Source organism: Bactrocera latifrons, unplaced genomic scaffold (genome assembly GCF_001853355.1).
Source record: "Bactrocera latifrons isolate USDA-ARS-PBARC rearing strain unplaced genomic scaffold, ASM185335v1 scaffold_17, whole genome shotgun sequence".
NCBI lineage: Eukaryota > Metazoa > Arthropoda > Insecta > Diptera > Tephritidae > Bactrocera > Bactrocera latifrons.
In genome coordinates this window covers 2,551,150-2,572,205 of record NW_017535185.1, presented here as the reverse complement: position 1 = coordinate 2,572,205, position 21,056 = coordinate 2,551,150, and the positions used below count along the sequence as shown (strand labels likewise).

Here is a 21,056-nt window from a genome sequence, read left to right as displayed (position 1 = left end):
TTAATAAATAAAATAAAATTTTACAAAAAAATAAATATTAAATTTGCATTCGTAAAGCCTAAAAACGAAAGAAAATCCAAACGACGCGCAATCAGCGTTGGCGATAACCGCCGGTCCAACTTTTATCAGCTGACCGAGTGTAGAAGCGAGTGCGCTTTTGTTTGCTTGACATTTCACACACTTTGCGCACAGATTAAATGTGAGAAAAATAAGTAAAAATGGCGGCGAAGCGGCTACGACACATATGATTTATGAAAAACATTTACAATTTAAAGCAATTTTTAAGTTCTTAACACTTTGAGCGAAGTTTACAGTTAAGAAATAAGTGGCTTCTAATTGAAAAATAAGAATAATTGTGGAATAAAAAAAAAAAAATAATAATAATAATAAAATTATAAAAATAAAAAAAAAAAATTAATTAAAAAATAATGATTATTAAAAAAAAAGAAATAAATAAATATGTATGTATGTATATATACAGAAAAAAATAAAGAAATAATACATACATATGCACTTATAAACTTGATATATAATAATATATTAGAATAATTACAAAAAGTAATTTTAGTACATTAATTTGAAGTTATTGAATTTTACATATGATTTTGAATAAAAAGATATATACATATTTTAAAATACATAAACAGCAAATGCGCTGAAATTATTTTTTAATTAAATTTTTGTAAAAAATATTTTGAAATTATTTAAAAGGAAATATATTTTGAAAAAAAATTTTTGATATTATTTCAAAAAAATTTCAGTTATTTAGTAACTTTATAATATTAAGAAAAGTATGCAAGCAAGTAATAAATTTTTTTTCTGTGTTCGGTACGGTTCATCTTGCGCATTAACTCCACAGGGTTCAACTAAAGTTTAACGTAGAAGTTGTACGTGTTTTAAAAGTTATTCAATCAAAATAACGGCGTTGGCTGCAAGTTTTCGAACTTTTGTACTAAAGTGTTACTAAATTGGTGATTATAAATAATAAATATGCGCTTATTTATGTATGTGTGACGTTTTGTTTCCACTCAAAGCCATACTACCAAGTTTTCAATAAAAATTCGGTCAACAACAGAAGTGCATACATATGTATTTGCTGCAGCTGTGCGCACATAATGTAAGTAAATACAACATATTTTTCTAATAGTTTAGCGTTGATAAAGTTATTAATTGTTTTCTAAACTCGATTTGTTTGCTTAGCTCAATTTAAAACTATAATACGCTTTACCAATAAAGAGGTTGCCATAGAAAAGCTTAATTTTGATCGTTTAGTTTGCATGGCAGTTTTTCGATCTGAATAATTTCTTATGAAATTACAGAGATGCTTTAAATATGTATACATGTTAAATTTCGTAATTATATCTTGTCAAATAAAAAAGTTTTCCATACAAGGACTTGAAATTGATCGGTCAGTTTTAATGGCAGCTATATGCTATAGTTGTCCGAACTGAATAAATTCTTGTAAGATTATAGCGTTACTATGGAAAATTATTTATGCTAAATTCCGTGAAGATATCTTGTCAAATAAAAAAGTTTTCCATATGAGTACTTGATTCCGATCGCTCAGTTCGTATGGCAGCTGTTAGCAATAGTGACCCGATATCGGTGATTTCGACAAATAAAAAACGGAGGGTACAATTCTCAAGACTAATTTGGCTCAGCTCGTCACACTAATCATTTGTGTATAGATTTTATAGAATCTCCGACGTTTTCTTGAGGCTGTTACCAACTTCGTGGCTTTATACGAAATTTATCAATCGGGTTTTAAAAAATTTTTTTTTGGTTTTTATGCTCGAATCTTTTTAAAAATTTTCACCTCCAATTCCTTATTAGTCCGGCATGGGCTTCACTCTTCGTAAGTTAGACTTTGTTGTGGAAACGTAAAATGTCTTCTGGAGCGCTGTGTTATCCACGCTGTTCTGTTCGTTTTATCTTATCTTATCATATCCACACTAATAATGTGTGTAACATAACTTTCAGATCAGCCATCTTACGCGCTCGCTGGTATTTCGAGAGTTATCAGCGCACACGCGGTTGATTAGTTTAGCAAATTCTTTGTAGACATGAGCACACAAATGTGGGGAGTTAGAAAATAGTTTATGGGTTGTTTTTGTTCCGAACTGAGTAGCAATAGTGAAGACTGCCAATCAGTTTAGCAATCCGATAGTCGAATTTTTAGCAGTGATATTCATTTATTTTTAGCTTTTGTAATATTTCTAGCTCAATACAACATATTTATATGGCAGGCGATTTTCGGTATTGTTCGGCAGGGCTTGTTATAATGATAACATTTTTTTGGCATTCTCAAGAAAATCGTTCGCGTACGACATTCGACTGCAACTCTGCGCCAGCGCCATCTGCCAGGTACTTTGTTTTTGGAAAATTTAACGAAAATTACAAAAAATATTGGTTCGATAGTTTCTCGAGTAGCTTTATTACATCTTAATTTACCTATCATTCGAGAAATTGAAATGTAATATAATCTCTTCAGAAATCTATCGGATTTTTCATTTTTGAAAAATGTAACGTAACTGAAAAAAATCCTTCGACCATATGCCAGTTAGCTTTATAACGACTTGAATTACCTACCACTTGAATAAATCAAATATATAATCTCTTGCGCCATCTAGCGGATTTTTAAATTTTGGTAAAAAAAGTATAAGCCGCTCAGAACCCAAACCAAATTGACATTAGCAATGAAATTCTACCGCGCCAATGTGATTTCCCTAGAAATTCTATTTGTGGGAGCGCAGTCAATATAAAACTGCCAAGAAACTGCCTGAGAAATGACACTTTGCTCTACTACTGCGTTTAAACTTTTATATTCCTGCTGCTTTGCACTTATTGTTAGGGCTCTTTTGTTTTAACATTCAGTTTCAACTTTATTAAAAAAAAAAGGAAAGCTTTGGGCGTTTTCGCACTATTAATTGAAGTGGAAATACCCAGCATGCCATGACTGCTGCGCCGGTGCCGAGCTATTGATTTAAGTGCGCTTCGCTATTATTTGCTCTCGCTGACAGCATAATTATGTATTGCTTTTCAGTTAATAAAACCGTAAAAGAGGAAGCACAAATAGCATTTATAAGCGCAAATGTGTTTCAATGTTTTGTGTGCTCAGTTGGCGTTAAGCTGTGTCCACAAGGTACTACATTTGTAGAGAGTTTTTTTGTGTGTTTTGTTCTTCTCAAACTGTTCGCTGCGGTTGAACAGCTGTAGTCCACAATAAAATTACGCGTTGTCATTCTAACGGCATCTCAGTGCGCTAACTCGTATTCTAATCATTTATTCCCTGAACGGGGTATATTTGGTTTGTCATGCCAGGTAGTATGAGAGCTAGTTGCACATTTTTTGACTTATCAAGCTGGAACTTTGCACACATGCTTTTCTTCACAGGAAGCTGCTTATTTGTTGGAACTGCTGATATCGGAACACTATAGCATGTAGCTGTCATATAAAATGACAGTTCAAATTCAAGTCCTTGTATGAAAAACTTTTTTGTTAGGGAAGATATCTTCATGAAATTTAGTATAAAATATTGATTAGTGTAACGCTATAGTATAGGAAGAAATTTTCCAAATCGGACCACTATAGCATATACCCACCATACAAACTGGACGATCCAATTCTAGTGCTTGTGAGAGAATATATCTATACTAAATTTGGTACGGCTTATAAGCAAAGACATCGCTATAATTTCCGCATATATTGTTCAGATCCGATCATTATAGCATATAGCTCCCGTACAAACTGAACGGACAAAATCATTAATATATTACTTGTACAAAAACTTCTTTATTTGTGAAGGGCATACTAGTTAAATGAACATTTTTTCTTGTTTCCATCCTGGTTTTCTTCTTCTGCTTTCCTTTAATCACTTAAAATTGCAAAATTTTTACTCGCATGCCAATGGCACTACCAATGCCAAAGCCATAGGCGCCATTTCGTATGCACGTCGCGCGAAAATTGGCATTTGCTAAGTACATTTACACACACAAACACACATTTGTATACAAAACAAAATATTCTTATTAGTTGCACGAAGTAAATTTAGTACACCAATACCCACATAAACACCTAGCCGCATACGTGTGCCTTGAATTGGCTTAAGTAAAGAAAGAATGTAAGTGATATAAACAAAAATAACAAAAACAAAAACAAAAACAATAATAAACTCAAAAACAATCGACGTTGCGAATTGTCATTCTCTGCATGTGTACCCTGGGTGCAAATTAGAATTCCATTTCGTGCAGTCGCGTCCCTGGCTTGGCATGTACGCCATCGCCTCAAAATTTGTAACAATATGTGCATTTTTACGTAGATTTTCGTTTGTTGTTGTTAGTATTTTTGCAGAAAGTGAAGCGGACATATTTTCCAATTAATGAGTGTAATGTATACAATGCTGACGCCTACTAAATGCACATGCCTAAATGTGTTTGATTTACTAACATTCGGCTGGCAGCTGGCAGCTGACAGCGTCGCTCCGCTGTTGCTCCACAACAAGCCAACGAGCTGGGTGAAAATTTATTACGAAAATTAAAAATAAGCCCATATACAATAAATTTAAGTGAAAAAGGCAGTGTTCGAAAAGAAAATTGCATTTAAATAAGATGACTAAGAAAAAGTTGGCAACAGGAACATATGTACATAAGTGGGTATATGCTAGAAAAAAACTGTGCAGGGTTGATGAGCAAGTAGACAACACAACAAGTGGTTTGATCGGAACTTTTTAAAAATCGGACATTACAAAGTTGTCTTTCGTCAAAATTTATGTGAAATTTCGTTAAGAAATAAAAAAGTTTTCTTTACAAGATCTTTATTTTCGGAGGTCAGTTTGTATGCCAGCTGTATGCTATCGTGCTCAGTTGTGGAAAATTTCTTCAGATATTGTGGCGTTCTTTCAACAATGATACGTGCCAAATTTTGTACAAATATCTTTTCAATTAAAAAATTTTCTATACAAAAGCTTGAGTTTGTATGGCAGCTATATGCTATAGTGTTTCGATCTGTACAATTTCTTCAAATGTTGTGTCGTTGCTTTAAATACTAATCCATGTCAAATTTTGTGAAAATAGCTTTTCAAATAAAAAAGTGTTCCATACAAGAACTTGATTTTTATTATTCACTTTGTATGACAGATATATGCTTTAGTGGTAAGATCTAAGCAATTCGTTTGGAGATTATAGCGTTACCTTGTAAAACAATCTGTGTGAAATTTCGTGAAGATATCTTTTGAAATGGAAAAGTTTTCCATACAAGCATTAGATTTTTATTGTTCAGTTTATATGGCAGCTATATGATATAGTAGTCCGATATCGGCGGTTTCGACATATGAGTTGGCACTTGGAAAGAAAAGTATGTGTGCTAAATTTTAGCACGATATTTCAAAAACTGATGCACTAATACGCGTATATATTCATACTCCGAGTCATGATCATATTATGCGTCTCTTTGCTAATTTCAGGGAAAGCACTGCGTAAATTGTATTAAGCAAACTATTATTAAAGATTAAAGATATTCTCGTTTTTTTCATAAATTCACCTTATGCACACCTATCTTGTATACACATCAATGTTTCCTCCTAAAAAAATTTTATCGAAAACTTTTGACAATTAAATCAGGCGTTGCATTGCAGTTGTTTGCTGCTGTCGCTAAAGCTTCGGACAAAAACTTACGTCAAAAGCACGAGCCTAATTGTGTGTTGCAGTTGCTGCTTTCACGCCTCTTTATGCAATTGTGTTTGTTTATACCTGCCAATGCGCACATATGCCTGTGTGTACGTGCTAGTGTTAGTGCTGCAAAAATATCGAATTGGATCATCCGTTATATGCTATTTGTAAAAATTAAATATTCCACATTTATAAACAAAAGGCGGAAAACTACACAAAGGTGCCACTAAACGATTTGCCGCCCGCTGCCACCTCACCACCGCTTGAAATGTTGCAAAAAACAAACGTTGCAATTTGCTTCAAGTCAAATAAAATATTTATTTATTTTCTTTTGCACCTAATGATCTTTTATTCATTACATTTTTAATATGTTTACAAAAGCTTCTTGTAAGTGTATATATTTGTATGTGTGTGTTCTTCCTTTTTCCGCTTGCGTTTTGGTCGGTTGCCAAATTGTGGCAGTTTGTTTTTATTATTCATTTAGTTTATTTAGCTTTTTTTTTGCTTGAGTTTTGCACCAGTTGCAACAACAAATATTCAATTTGTTTATATACAATATTTGAAGAATATTTTGTTTATATTATTTGTGTAAAGTGTGAATTGTTATAATTATATTATTTGTGTTTAAAGCGGCGAAAACAACTTTTGACAGCAATAACAGCCAGTAAGACACGCCGCAGACTCTATAAAAATATATATAAATGAACAGCGTGTTGAGCTGAGTCAGTTTAGCTACGTCCGTTTGTCAGTCTGTTTATATGCGCACTAGTCTCACAGTTTTTGAGATATAGCTATGGAATTTTGCATACATGCTTTTCTGTACAAAAAGCTACTCATTTGCCAAAGCTGCCGATTTCTGACCACTATAGCATGTAGTTGCCATACAAACTGAACGATCAGAATCAAGTCCTTGTACGGAAAACCTTTCTAAACGACAAGATTTTATTACAAAATTTAGCATATATTATTTTTTAAGGCATCGCTACAATATTCGAAAACATTTTTCAGATCGGAGCACTATGCACATAGGAATCTTACAAACTGAATTATCAAAATCTTGTATGGAAAACTTTTTTATTGAAGAAGATATCTTCAAGAAATTACCAGTACCAAAATATTTGAAGAAATTATTCAGATCGGACTACTATAGCGTATATCTGTCATACTAACCTTCCGATCAAAGTAAATTTTTTGTATGAAAAACTTTTTTATTTGCCGAGGAATCTTCACAAAATTTCGCACATATGTTTTATTACCCAAACCAATGGTAAAATCTCCGCAAATTCAGTTCGGAACACTATAGCATATATGTAGCTGTCATGCAAACGCACCGATCAAAAGCGTAACTTTTCTTATATGAAAACTTTTCTATTTGTGAAGGACGCAAATCGTAGTGAACCTGTTTTTTGTGTTATTTGTATTTTAATAAGCTCGACGGATTTAACCTTAATTTACATATGTTTGTAGTTGATTTCATGAATCGGTTGAAAATTGCATACTTTCACTATAAAAATAATTTTTTGCCAACAAACTTTAATATTTTGTAATGACAATCATCTTCGTTTATGGATTTTGCCACGCTTAGCACCCTCCAGTCGCCGGTTGGCACGTCCGGATTCTGTCATTATAGCAGCTACAGAGCACGCGAGGTATGGTTATCTTCACTATGGGCATCGATGGAATATTACTACGGTAAACCACCTCCTTCCGACAGGTTTAGAAGCTTTCCGACCTCTTCTCTTACTCATGTTGTATTTTAAGATTTTGACTTCGCTAAGCCATCCTGCTCCATCAAGCGATGACATGAGAGCGCTCGTTTCTCCATAATCGGAAAAATATGTTTATTTCCACCATTTTCCACCGCTCCTGTGACATTTGTGCCAGCGGGTTACAGGAGTCTATGCCGCCGCAGCTTTGTCCGCGTGCTTGACGACTAGCTCCTCGGCTATGTCTTTGCACTTCCTCGTTTTCGGCTTCGCGCTCCGTCGAAACTTTCCAGAGATATGCTCCTCAATGCGATTAACATACGCTGCATCCAAGGCATCACACCAATTTTGAGTGACGAAATGTGCCCGGTCATTCTTCACCTTCTCTCTAGTACAAAACAGCTGTTCCACCTGTTCTTCATTCAGGCTACACTTGCCTTCGAAATGGTTGCATATTCGACCGCTGCCTTGAACCTTCCTGCCTGCAGCTCCTCCTTGCTTTGCTCTTCCAGGGGCTCTCTCTTGGTGCCAGATTTGGAACACTCAATCGCCTGCACAGGAGAGCGAAGAAGTTCTTTTTTTTCATGAATAATTAAACAAAACAAAAAAAAAAGTTTTACAAAAAAAAAATATATATATATATATATATAAGTCCTTTCAGCCAAAGCAAAAAATTAATAAGAGCAAAGGATTCCTAAACAAATGTTCACTAACTAGTTGTGAGTTATAGACGAATAGTGATGAATGAAGAACTTTCTCAAAGAGTTGAACTAGTTGAGAATTACAAAAAAAAAAATGGTGCATGAAAGAAATGAATGACTGAAAACTATTAGCATTTAAAAAGAAGTTTTGTTAACCGAATAATATATGCAAGTCATGCCAGTTAAAGCAAAAGTGGCTATGCAAACAGCCCACAAACATATGATCGTAAACGCTACTCACACGCTGCAGAGGAAAATCACCGCAAACACGACTAATTGTATAATTAGCAGAGTCACACAGCAGCGTCTAATGCAAATTATGAATTTTAATATAATATTTTTAACTTTTTTTTTTATTATTTTGACACCAGTGTGCCAGACTTTGCGCACAAGCACATCCCGCCAGCGGCGTCTGGCAGTGGACGTGCTATGCATAATAATCGCGGCACATGAGGCACACGTTGTTTAGAGAAGTCTATTGCTGTTGGCTGTAAAATTTCCAAAATTTATTTTCACAGTTATGCAGATTTCTTCTACTATATCAAGTGCTGCCGTTTTATGGAAATTTTTCTCTGCGCGAGTGGCCATTGCTAAACAAATAAATCAAATAAATATTAAACATTTGTTGAAATTCAAATAAACACGCTTAGTTGGCCATTTTATCATAGTACGGCAATATGGTTGAGTTTTAGTTGGCGCAGAGTTGCATGAGTTTATAGAAGCATAGTATACATTCAGGCGAATGCTAAGTTTGGTTGAGCTAGTTGTTTCGTATTATTTGAGGTTAGATTTGACGCTGATCAGGTTTTGGGTAATTTTTTAAGAGAAAAGGGATAACACTTATTAGCACCTATAGCAATATTGTGAGGACAAGTTCGAAGTGGTAATATTTTGAGGTTAGATTTGGCACTGGTTAGATTTTGCATCAGTTGATAAGAGAAAAGGGATGCTAATTTTTAGAGTAGTTGGCAATATTGTGGCCACAAGTTCGAAGAGCTTGTCGTAATGGGAACGTACAGACTTCAATCGCAGTAGCAGAGCTGGTAATGCAGCTATCAGCGTTTAAAGGCTAAATGAAGATCATAAGACTTCTTTTTAGAATAATTGAATATGAGTTTGCGTATTTCAGTGTCTCTTAGAATAAATATAGCTCGTCCTTTTATCCTAAATGACCTTGACTTCAATTAATTTCTATCGACTGAATGTTTTGACTTATTCACACACACACACATACTTATCAAGCGCTTTTGAAAAATATTTCACTCTTTGGCTGAATTTCATTTCATTAAAGTCCGTCCGCTATGAATTCCAATTATTTTATACGTTGGTTTTGGTGTGAATCACTGCTGCCAATTAAAAACATTGAATTATGCATGCTTAACTGGCTTTGATGCCGTCTAACATTGTTTGGCTGGCTTTTCAGACTTTTTCGCTCACATATTTTGCTATTTTCGCTGTTTACCATAATTTCGCTGGAATTGCGTAGACACTTGCAATAAATAAGCAGAGCAAAACTTATGCACAAATATAACGGTAATTTTAAGCGTTGACAGTGTGAAGCATTGAAAAATAAATGCTTCTAAATTTAATTTATATAAATTAACTTGAATGATAGCTATGCATTATTGTTTTTTTTTTTAGTATTTTATGCCCTGCGTCTAAGCCAACTTAGCCAACCAGAGTATCGGTCTGTATATGTGAATTAGTGACTAAGTTTCTCAGATATCGTTCTGAAATTTTGCGCACATGTTCTTTTCCACAAGAAGTTGCTTTTTAGTCCGAATAGCCGTTATCGTATCACTATAGCCTGTAGCTGTCATACGAACTGAACAGTCAAGGTTAGAGTCTTGTATGGAAAACTTTTTTATTTGACGGGAAATCTTCATGAAATTTCATACTGATTATAACCTAAAGAAACCTTATTTCGTCTGAAGGAATTTTTCAGATCGGACCACTATAGCATATAGCTACCATACGGCTGTTCGTTCAAAAACCAGTTTTTGTATAGAAAACTTTTTTATTTGACGAGATATCTTCACTAAATTTGGTGTGAATTATTATCCAAGGTAGCGTTATAATATCTGAAAAAAATTTCAAGACCGGAGCACTATAACATATAGCTGCCATACAAAGTGAACGATCAAAATCATGTCCTTGTATGGAAAACTTTTTGATTTGACGAGGTATCTTGAAAAAATTTGGCTTGGTAAATTATCTAAGACAATGGTACAATCTCCAAAGAAATTGTTCAGATCGCACTACTATAGCATATAGCTGTCATAAAAACTGAGCGATCGAATTCAAATTCTTGTATTCAAAACGTTTTTACTTAAGGTTCCACCAAAGTCAAGACAGCTACGTGTGAAATAAACGTGAAATTTTACAAAAATAGTTAATAATTAGATAGTCGAAAAAGTCTTTCGTATGTCTAACTTCAACTATATTGCTCTTTCAAAATTTCCGCACGTCCATTATGTGCACACGCGCGCGCAGCGAACTGCTACCGAAAAGTTCAACCAAAAACCACACTTCTAACTGGCAATTTTGTCGTAAACAAATAAATATGTTGCTTAAATTTATGCACATAAAGTTCTTTTGACGCTAACACACTAATCCCAAACGTCATTTACTCACTAAAGACGCAAGCTAGTGTCGCTGGGACTAAGAGTTATTTGTTGTGTGTGCTTGCAAAGGCGATTATAAATAAGCCGTAACGTATACGCACCGTTGCACCACTTAAATCGCCTCAGCCATAATGGCGACAAATGCATACGGGCGCGTTGGTGTGCGCTGGCGTATACGTAACTAAAATTAACTATATCCGATTATGAGCTAAATTTTTATGAATTTCACGCGCGTCTGACAGTGTCTTAATGCCGACACTCGAGCGACGCTTGAGCCACACGCTTAATCACATGAATTGCACAAACTACCATAATGTGGTGCTAAACAAAAGCGATTTTGCTAAATAATTAATATCATCAATGCATGAGAATGTGTGTGTATGTATAAAAATTTGCGTATGCATGTGTTAGTGAGCACATTGTTTGGTAACTAATCGGTTAGCTGTGCAGCTGTGCGTCTAATAGTAGGCTTTGTTGTATATAAATTACTAAAACTTCTAACAAAAGCGTTACTCAGCTGCTTTAAGACTCACACGCACGCATGTGTATATATGTATCAATATATAGAATAGTGCTTTATTTAGCATATGTCAATATATTAGCTTTCAAATACATATAAAATTGTTATAATATTTAAAGCATTTTTCTCCTTCAACTATTCACCTACAGGTGACAAGCGCTTTTGGCAGGCTCCAGTCTGCATTCTCAGTCCTCAGGCCGAAACTTAGGTCACGTGTTAAACACAGTCATAAATGTAAATGTCAATCACATGTATTGGCTTATACATACATACATATATGTAACACATATACCTGAATCGAATTGCAGACACACTTCGTTTGATTGCAAACAAACACACGACGAGATTGCCGTTAATACGCTCTTAATATAAATTCACCAGCAGAATTCAATTTGCAACATCGTTGTGCTGCTTGTAATCAAGCACTCTTTGCCTGCCGCACTTGCACAACAACAACATTGCCATTGCTCTCGGCCACATACAAGCCGAAGGATAAGCTATTGTTTTGCATACTCTTATTGAGTTACAATGCTCTGTTAACTTCGGGGCAGCTAAAGTGTCGATTATTTGCCATGACAGGACATTCGTAAGGATGATAATGGCACTCCATTGTTTATTTGAATTATTAACCATGACATTCTGCTGATTCTGCTGATGAAAGGACATTTTCCAACGCCATCTATATGTGTGTGCGTTTAGACGTTGGTCTATTGCCAGGCGTATTGCCGTTTGAGCGCCCAAGTAGGGCGAACTTGCACAAATTATGCAAATGACATATGCGTATTTGTGCAGTTATATTACAGAATACGTGTACAGAGCACTTTGAGGCGGGCGTGTGAGTAGCTGGTAGTCGAAAGTTATTCACTGGAAGTGATTGATTAACGCAAAATGCGATCTGACACTTCATATTAAACCAATTAAATTGAATATGCTTGCTATAACTGTTCGCACGCATGCGTTTGCGCATTCACTAAATATGGTAATTTGGAGAGTAATGCTTGTAATGGCAAGTAAGGCCGGTAATACAGGCTTAAAGCCATATTTTTCCGTTAGTATGTGAAACACGAGTTATATAAATTATTATCTAGATTTGGTTGTTGGATTTATGTTTCCTTCTGCATTTAAAGACAAAAAGCTTGTGCCAAATTAAACGGCTGTTTGTTGATTTGACGAGCTAAGCCGAGTTTTTAATTCGTAAATGAAAAATATGGATTCATTGCTCTGCTTTGAAGACGTTTTCACTAATCATAAATAAATGCCATACGTTGAAAATGCTGACGGAGAGTTGCCATATTTTGAAAATTTTTTTCGTATCTTTACTGTTTGCGCTTTTTAAAATTTATACTATTATTTCCGTGAAATTGAAACAAACAAAAGGTGGCGGAGAGTTATCATATTTAAAAAAAAAAAAAAAATTTTACTAAAAACTGCTTAGGTTCTTTAAAATGGATACTAGTTGTTACCTTAAGTTGCCATGTTTAAAAAAAAGTTTTAAAATTTTTCGAGTAACTATTTCGGCTTTTTAAAATTGATACACGTTGTTTTCTCGAAATTACAAAAAAAAAGGTGATGGAGAGTTGCCATATTTTAAAAAAAGTTTCCAATTTTTCAAAAAACTACTTAATATTTTCAAAATTGGTACTAGTTGTTTCCCTTACATTCAAAAAAAAAAAAAAATAGAATAAAAGGTGACGGAGAGTTGCTATATTTGCAAAAAAAAAAAGTTTCTAATTTTTCCAAAAAAATGCTTAGGCTGCTTAAAATTGATACTATTTTTTTTACAAATTTTTACTATTTAGGGGTTTTAAAATTGAAACACGTTGTTTTCTTGAAATTACAAAAAAAGAGGCGACGGAGAGTTACCATATTTCAAAAAAAAATCCAATTTTACTAAAAACTGCTTAATATTTTAAAAATTGGTACTAGTTGTTTCCTTTACATTAAAAAAAATTTGAATAAAAGGTGACAGAGAGTTGCCATATTAAAAAAAAACAGGTTTAATATGTTTCCAATAACTGCATAGGCTTTATGAAATTGATACAAGTTATTCCTTGAAATTAAAAAAATAAAGGGCAATGGAGACTTGCCATATTATAAGAAAAAAAAAATAATTTTTTCCAAAAATTGTTTAGGTTTCTTAAATTTATGCTAGTTTTTAGTTTTTACATTGAAAAAAAAACAAATTTCGGCTTTTTGGACAAATAACAGTGTGTAACAATTTGATTCAACATATTAGTTGCCTTGAAAGGTGATAAACTACAGGGTTTGCCCGGAAAGTAATAGGATGGGGTCGATTTAAAAATTTATTGAACCAATCAATACAATTCTTTAAAAACTTTTAAAATAGACTCCCTCTGCGTCGTTGCAACGCTGCCAGCTCGATTTCTATCGTCGAGGTGAATATTTTCAATTACTGTAAACAGCACATATAACGCTCGTATTTCAAAAGGTTTTGAGTATGATGATGTACGGTGATGTTATACACAAATATCAAGCTATACGATGAAGTTGTAAGTTGACAGTTTGCAATACTAAGGTTGCCAAATCCAGTAATATATAAGACAACCCTTGTACGTGCTCTTTAACAAAATTCGCTCGAATACTCATTTCTGTCGTTTGACACTCATTAAAATGCTCAAGCTGTCAATTAGCTGTCACACAATTCTCAAAATGTACATATGTGGTCATATACATATATATTATACAAATTTATATAATAAAAGAAAGTAAAAAAAAACTGTAAATATGCCTCAGTAATCAGTCATACTGTAACACACAGTCGCGCTCTCGTTTTTATCAGCACTCGATAGTCAATAATTCAAATTATTGTGCTTGTTGTTGTCCAACTTCACTCGGCAATGTTCGGCGACAACACCGCTCTTCTTAACGCCGTCACACGATTTTATTTTTAAATTGATTTCCATAATTTAACGCCCGCCACCCGCCGCTCTGCCTGCGGCGGCATCTGTTAATTTAATAACCAAGGCAAGTAAGTAAATTTAATTAGCGTAGCGCTAAGTGATCACACGGTTTTAACTAGTTAGCATAATTGTACTAAACATTTTGTTACACATTTTCGAGTTCGTGTTCGCGTTCGAATTCGAATTCGTTGATACGCTTAATGCCAGCGGACACGGTTTGTGTTGACTTGACGATTTTTGCAAAACCCTCACCTACCGCCCACCGGCGCTAACGCCCACATTTTGTCAGCTGTGTGTGCGTGTGTGCGGGCGTAGAAAATCGGCAGCCAAATGTATAGTCATGTTCTGCACTTGAAACGCTTATTGTAGCATAAATTTTGTGGGTATGCGGTATAACAACAAAAGCAATTCGCAAATTTTATAGCAATTTAGGGTAAAAGCAAATTTTTGCAATATCTGTGTTTCGCTGCTTTTATTTACATTATTATAGCAACTATTTCGTTTTTGTTGGTTTTTTTTTTTTTTTTTTTTTTTTTTTTTTTTTTTTTTTTTTTTTTTTTTTTTTTTTTTTTTTTTTTTTTTTTTTTTTTTTTTTTTGCTTAGGCAAATTCATAATAATTTTCTAGTCACGTTTCGGATTTACGTTGCTAAAGTTTCGAATTTCAGCAATAAAAATTAGCGTGAAATATTCAAAGACCGGAGCTCGTTGAAAGTAAACAAAGAAACCCCGTATAGACTTATTTTGTATTATATAATATGAGTATATACCGCTTGCAGTTGCACGGCGTATTGTGCGGCAGTCGCTGAAATTTGAAAATGTCTGTATTCGGTTGTTGCAAAAATATCTATAAAATTGGCTCTTTTTCCAGCCAACAAATGCACTAATTCTCTTCATAATCATGTCTCTTTCGCTACTTTGGATATTAAAAAATATAATATCACATGACTTTCTAGGTTATTTGCAACTTAGTTCTTAAATTGATGTGAAGCTTAGACTGAACCTTTGGCAATAGTACTATACTCTTTCATAAAAGTTTAGCCAACTTCGTCCATAGAAAATATAATAAGCCGGAGTGTGGAACTTTAATCCGTTAAACCTAACCTATTCTCAAATTCAGACTCTCCCACGGAACCAGCTGATTAAGTATTACTTCGTGGAAGTGATGAGGCATTTAAGTCTCTTCTACGGCACGAATTGACGGCCGCCTACTCTGCTCTATATGTGTCAGTTTTGACATGATTGAGGCTACCGCTTCGCTGACATCTTTCCAGTTTGCAGTATACTGACATATGAGTGTCGAAAAATTTTGCATCGTAAAACTACCACCGAGTGTGGTTTTATGTTTTCCTCTTATGTAGGTAGCTACTAAGGCACTGGCCATGTTCACTTAGTATTTGGACTAGGTGGAAATCCAAGCCCCCATTGTCGATCCACGAATAGATGTCCCGTATCAGTCTGTAAGTCCACTGTTATTTAAGTGCGGTTTGCCACCGCTGCTGCCATATTATTAGGCTTTTGACTCTCTCTTCTCTTTTGGCTCCTATAAATGGTTCTTATAACTTGTATTCGCTCGTATTCGTCACCCTGGATGCAAATTAGTATCATGTTCGGAAAGCATTGATAACTCTTAGTGCCGACAGGCCTAGCCTAGCACCTGGATCTATATTGGAGCCCCGTATAACACAACCGATCTCATTATCTTTGCGAGTAAAAAACGACGGCTGGAACTCACGCAATCATCACTCTTGATAAGGCGTTCAGGATTTTATAAGCTTTACCTCAAGTGTATTCTAACTGACCCTTAAATTTGAGTCTTGGGGCTATTATCACTTCCAGATATTTAGTTGTGGCTGTGAATAAATCTCACACTCCTCTATGGTGAGAGATATACTTTCCCCTACTCTTCTTATACTTATGAGCAAGACTTCTGTCGTTTGCTCAGCTAGTTGTAAACTCATTGAGAAGAACCATTGACGTAGATCGTTTATGAACTCATTGCATTTGCTGTGGATCTAATCTAGGTGCTTAGCCACTGCTACCACAATAATTTTGTTTGCGTAAGCAATTAATTTAACACTTTTCCGTTAGATTCCATAGAAGAGGGCCTAGTACCGAGCCAATTGTGGCAAGCACGCACAGAGGTCGATATGATCGCTGTACTTTCTATGGGTCGGGAAATATCCCTTCTTTAGCTGAAACACCGCTGCTATGTATGATGTATTAAAAGACTCTGCTGTATCGTCGAAACACTTTTATTCTATTACAAATTCGTCGATTCTTGCCCCTTTATGAATCATCTAATTTATATTGTAGCAGCCTTTGTACAATAATGTCTGTTAAATCGACAAATAAGCAGATTTTTTGGAAGCAAACAATGTGTGCCAAATTTTAGATTGAGATCTCCAAAACTGAGAGACTGTTCGCATAGGAAGAAGTACATGACTAAGTCGACTCAGCTCGTCAAGCTGATCGTTTATATACATATAGTATGTTTTATAGTACTGCCGTTTTAATATACCTTTTTTCTGCATATAAAAACAAGCATTCTTGCTATAATTGGTATATATAGCTTTCAGCTAGTTCTTAGCGGACCTCTTAGTAAAATAAAAAGCCAAGAAATAATGTTTTGCATTGTTTCATCACCGGTTATTATTTTTTATTGTTTTCAATTAACATGTTGTAAAAAATAATTGAGTTAATTAGTTTATGCATTAATTTTTTGGAAGCTTCCACACAAGAGTGACTCTTCCGCCATGCGTCACGGAAGCGACGCCAATAAACCCTGCAGACTTACGTATATATATATAAATACCCACACTTTTTATATAAATAGTTCAAAGCCTACAACAGATTTGTCTATTTAAAAATATTTATTTATGTAAATTTTATGCCACTGTGTGAATAATGCGCACAAGTTGACGGAAAGAGGGCAGCGAACGGCCTAGAGGCCTAAAAGCAAATAGCCGCCGGCGTGCGATTTCGCCGAAAAACTGGCGCGTTTAGTTTGAAGCAAGGCGGAACAATGTGAATACAAGAATTACGCATTCAAAAAAAAAAAAAAAAAAATAATAATAATAGTATTCGAAAAGTCACGAAACTGGCGCACTTCAGAGAAGGAAATTTGCAAAAAATTGAATAAAGTAATGAAAACGAAGCAGACTCGCTACGCAAATAGAAAGAAAACAACGCCAAGCCAAATAAATACTCAAAAAGCAAGAATAAAACAATTATTATAGGCTTCAGTGAATACTACATTTTTATGCGCGAAATGTACACAAATATCTTACACGAAAGACATACTAAAGGGAGAATTACTTAAAAATAATAACAACATTGTATAAAAAGGTAATGTTATTATAAAGAACCGACGAAAAAAAAAACCAATACAAAAAGAAAGAAAGAAAGAACGTTAACTATGCCATCCCCTTCACAAATAAAATAGTTTCCATAAAAGAATTTGATTTTGAACGTGCACTTTGTATGACGGCTATAGTATAGCTATAGTGTTCCGATCTGGAAAATTTTCTTTGATCTTGTAGCATACGCTTGGAAAATAATTTGTGTCAAATTTGGTGTGGATATCTCGTCAAATAAAAGAGTTATTCATACAAGAACTGGATTTTGACCAATCAGTTTTTATGACAGCTATATGATATAGTATTCCGATCTAGAATATTTCTTTAGATCTCGTAGGATTAGCTTAGGAAATAATTTGTGACAAATGTCGTGCGGATATCTATTCAAATAAAAAAGTTTTCCATACAATTCCTTGGATTCCTTGAGTTCAGTTTGTATGACAACTATATGCTATAGTGGTCCGATGTAAACAGTTTCTACGGACATTATACCTTTACTTTGAGTAATAGTCCATGTCAAATTTCGTGCAAATATCTCTTCAAATAAAAAAGTTTTTAATACAAGAACTGGATTCTTATCAATCAGTTTATATGACAGCTATACGCTATAGTGGCCCGATATCGGCGGTTTCGACAAATGATAAGCCTGTTGAGCAGTAAGATAAATGGACTTGAGTGATAACTCAAAAACTGACGAGTAGTGTGCGTATGTACACACAAATCGACTTCGCTAAATAAGCTCAGCTCGTCACGCGGATCATTTCAATATAAATTTTATGGAGTTTCCGGAATTTCTGTGTTAGAAACTTCGTGACAAATTGAAATAACCAGTTCAGTACAAAAAAGAAAAACTTTATTTTCAAAAATTTACAGAAACACGTGTGAGTGACCTATACAATTATTATTCTTAAAGTAGCAGCAAATTCGTTTCTCCTTTCATCTTATCCCCTTGTGAAACTTGCATTCTGGACAGCTGCTTCGCTCTTTCGCCGAAAACGGAACCGAAAGACGACCGATAACTGTATCAAAGCGCATTTGAACAGCGACTTTCCTACATGCCATGCCAAATCTACTATTTTCGTATGCTAGTTATAAAATAGTTTGTTTGTCTGGCAGAATCAACTCAGCTGGAGGTCGATGACTGTTCCAAAGGTCTTTTGGTATTTTCGATGTGTCTGAAGTTCAAGCGCTTGTAAAGCGCTGAATCACGTTGAGACAGTGAAACAGAGAGTGACAGAGTCTGCTGTGAAACGCTCTCATGAGCTCGCGAGTTTATACTGGGATTGTGATTAATAATGCTCCAAGAAAATATTCCAAATAAGCAGCGTCTGAATGGATACTGAGCGGTAAAGATAGCGAAGCTAAAATCAGAGCTAGACATGAGAAGCACACAGATATACTTTTATTTTTATTACCTTGGATGTTTTTAAAGTAAAATAAGTTTACAATAAAGACTTTTCCGTTAAGTTTGGTTATGTGAGGTTAAATTCGGTTAGGTTAGACTAAGAAGTCGATGCTAACAGGGATCTCAATTAAACAGCTTAGATTGCCGGTACGTTGTGCTACCTGACTAAACTTCTGATGAGCAATGGATTGAAATTACGTGGGCTCAGTTCGCGGAGGCGAATCTGCTCTACATCCCAATCCGATATTTACTCCAAAATCTAAGCCGTTAGGTCTTAACGGGTTCTCTTTCATCAAACCTTACACACCAGTTCGCTTTATCCTCTTCCTTTTGCCATCTCAGCCAATGTTACACAGCATCCATTTGGCCTCTAAATGCAGCCACAAGCCGCTCTGTTGCCCAACAGCACCCCCCCAAAAGCATTTCAGCCGGCAGCGGTCAGGCAAGTACATCTCGTTAGCTTCGAAAATTGCAGAAAAGCAAACCTCCGTGCAGCCACAACACTTTCGGCTTTGCCACGTAACCCACACGAATCACTTAACGGAACGAATGGAGTTGAACGCTCGTCCAAGCGCAGTGCAAACACAAATCCATCCGTGATCATTGTTTGTGGGTGTTGCCGCGAAACCACAGCGAAGCGCCAACGAACGATTGCGTTCCGTGTTGTCCATGTGTGTGTGTGGCAAGGGTAAATAGTGCATGTATATATGTGTGTGTGGCAACTTGCAACTAGTTGAAAACTAACTCATTACGGTAGTTGCGGTTGGCAGGAGCGCGCTCGAAGCGCTACAGTTTGCTTGTGCTTGCAACTGCGCCAAATTATGCAGTGTCGCGGGCGAAAACAAAGATTTACTTTTAAACGAATTAATAAAAGTCTGAACTTTAGACTCTAAAGCATGAACTTGTATRGCTTTGGCGCAAAATCGTTTCACAGACTGTGAAGTGCAGTAATTTCGGCATAGAGATACAATTTTAAGCGAATGTCAAGCTTTCAGCTATCAGGCGGCGCATTTTGTGTGGCGAAGTTTGCGAGCGTCTAATTTAATTAGCTAAAGCTTGCTAAGTATGCCGCAGCAGAATTTAACAAAAGTGTGCAAAATAGATTTTAGCTACGATAATTTCAGCGCTATGAGATTTTTTGACAAAAAAAAAAAAATTTAGTCGAAGAATCTCAGTTATCATAATTATAATTATAACTCAACACAAAGCGATCCTCGCAAGCCGCTGATTTTAACTGCAGAAATGAGTAGATGTGCTCGGAGTAAATTGCGAGTTGGCGAATGAGCGAAAGTGACCGCTCGGTGGATGAACGAAATGTCGGAGACTCTATACATATTTAATCAAAAATATATAAATATATATAATATAAAATGATAAACACGTTGAATTGGTCGATTTAGCCAGGTGCGATTGGCTGTCAAACTGCTTGTCTGACTGTTCGGCTAATTGCCCAACTATCGGTATATACGCGAATTAGTATCTCAGTTTTTGAGATACCGATCTGAAAAATTGCACAAGTTCTTTTATATGTAAGGCGCTGCTAATTTGTCGGAAGCGCCGATATCGGACTAATATAACATCTAGCTGCCATATAAACTGAACGATCTAAATTGTGTTTTCGTATGGAGATATTTTTTTTTTATGAGATATTTTCACAAAATTTTATCGTGTTTTAATGATAAAAGCAACATTGAAATATCTAAAGAAATTTTTGAGATCGGACTACTATAGCGTGGTGCTATACAGAGACAAGGGCCAAAATCGTGTCCCTGTATGGAGAACTTTTTTTTATTTGAAGAGCTTTCTTCATGAAAGTCGGCATGGATTACTAGCTAAAGCAACGATACAATCTCCGAAGAAATGGTTCAGATGAAATCGATTATATGCTGTCTTACAAAGCGAAGGATCAAAATCCAGTTTTTGTATGGAAATCTTTTTTATTTAACGAGATATCATTATCAAATTTGGTGTGGATAATTTTTCAAGGTCGCTCTAAAATACGTGAAGAAAATTTTCAGATCGGATCACTATAGCCTATAGCTGCCATTCAAACTGAACGATCAAAAATGAGTTTTTGTGTGGAAAACTTTTTTATTGGATAAGTTATCTCGACGAAATTCGGCATGGAATATTATCTAAAGCAACGGTACAATCTC

At 35.1% G+C, this 21,056-nt stretch overlaps 1 long non-coding RNA gene across 3 annotated transcripts in view; it reads left to right on the top strand.

Moving 5' to 3' along the window:
* Nucleotides 1-21,056, top strand: part of LOC108966729 — a 60,415-nt gene that overhangs the window by 12,501 nt on the left and 26,858 nt on the right. The window contains exon 2 of one of the 3 annotated variants that reach the window (XR_001993205.1): nt 860-1,117. The exons of 1 other annotated variant lie outside the window; for it this stretch is intronic. This is a non-coding gene — a long non-coding RNA (uncharacterized LOC108966729). Of the gene's footprint in view, nt 1-761; nt 1,118-21,056 lie in introns of those variants that run through there. One more of the 3 variants, XR_001993203.1, reaches the window with a different exon arrangement.